Here is a 1,867-nt window from a genome sequence, read left to right on the forward strand (position 1 = left end):
GCCTTTGTAGAAGTCCAGGTTTATAGAGGAAAAGTTCTAGCACTCTGTTGGAGTTTTTAAAAAATACAAATTTGGATTCATTGGAGTGGTTGAGAGGAGCTGTGCCTGCATCACCCCCTTGCTACAAGGTGGCACAGCTCAGAAAAAGAAGAGTTTAGGGGGTCCCTCCCACGGGGGAAAAGCAAGAGTGGTGAGTGAGCACCCAGCTTCCCCAGCTGTGCAGGATGCTACTAAAGAAAGCTATCTCCTCCTGAAGACCCCAGAGCATTAAAGCAAGAGCTTCACAACTGGGAAGCGGGAGGAGGTAGGAAGGAGATAGGAAAAGAGGCAAATAAGAATATCAGAGAACATTAAAGAGACACAATTCCTGCTGACGTGTTCTAAACTCCAGCAGGAAGCCTGTCCATGAGCTGCTAGAAAAATCTCACTCAAGGATCCCTCCAACTGGTCCACTGACATCCCCAGCACCCTGAATGCCAAACCCACACCTCCCCCAACTCTACAGCCAGCTCTTTATGTGAACTCCTGAGGGTGGTGGTGAAAGAAAGCTCAGATAGACAGGGAGTGCACACAGAAAACAAGCCAGCGTCTGCAGGAAAGGAAGAAACCACAGTCTTGAGCTGTAGCACCACTTTGGGGAAAACAAAAGAGAGGTTACCAACAGCCAGCCTGACGCATTGTAAGACCATGAGAAGACGTACAAACTTAAATGTTCTGCTACAAGACAGAGCAAGAAGTGGAGCAAGTCTAACCATACAAGATCAGAGAAGGCCCCAAAATATAAGCAGGATCAACAAAAATGTCTCTCAACTGAAGGCAGCTCGTAAAGATTGGAGGAGGTGACTGCTACTTCAAATGTGAAAACAGCAATGCAAAACTCCAAAGAACATGAAGAGTCAGGGAAATATGCCATCAACAGGTCATAATAATCTTCCAGTAACCAAACCCCAAGACACAGATATCCGTGATTTACCCAAAACAGAATTCAAAGAAACCTCAAGATAGAAATAGAGGAGAAAGGGCTTCCCTGGTGGCGCAGTGGTTGAGAGTCCGCCTGCCAATGCAGGGGACGCGGGTTCGTGCCCCAGTCCGGGAAGATCCCACATGCCACGGAGCAACTGAGCCCGTGCGCCACAACTGCTGAGCCTGCATGTCACAACTATTTAAGCCCATCCTCTGCAACAGGAGAGGCCACTGCAATGAGAAGTCTGCACACCGCAACGAAGAGTAGCCCCCGCTCGCTGCAACTAGAGAAAGCCCACGCACAGCAATGAAGACCCAATGCAGCCAAAAATAAATAAATAAATAGATAAAATTTTTTAAAAATTTTAAAAGAAATAGAGGGGATGGGAAGATGTAAGACTGGGGTAAGGGATTGAGAGGTACAAACTACCATGTATAAAATGGATAGACTACAAGGATGTGTTGTACAGCACAGGAAAATATAGCCATTATTTTGTAGTGACTTTAAATAGGTTATAATGTATAAAAAATAGAGTTGCTATTTGTACACCTGAAACTAACATGCTGTTGTAAATAAAATATACCTCAATTCTTAAAAAAGAACCAATATTAGAATCATTGGAGTTCCAGAAGAAGAAGAAAGGGAAAAGGAGACAAAACTTTTTTTTTAAGGTGGACTATTTTTTTTGATACAAGTTACTTTTTAATTGAAGTATAGTTAATTTGCAATGTTGTGTTAGTTTTAAGTGTACAGCAAAGTGATTCAGTTATATATATATATGTATATATATATATATATATACACACACATACATGTATATATTCTTTTTCAGATTCTTTTCAGAAAGCTTATTTAAAGAAATAACAACTGAGAACTTCTCAAATTTGGGGAGAGGCTTGGACA

This window comes from Grampus griseus (genome assembly GCF_964374135.1).
Source record: "Grampus griseus genome assembly, chromosome: 18".
Taxonomy (NCBI): domain Eukaryota; kingdom Metazoa; phylum Chordata; class Mammalia; order Artiodactyla; family Delphinidae; genus Grampus; species Grampus griseus.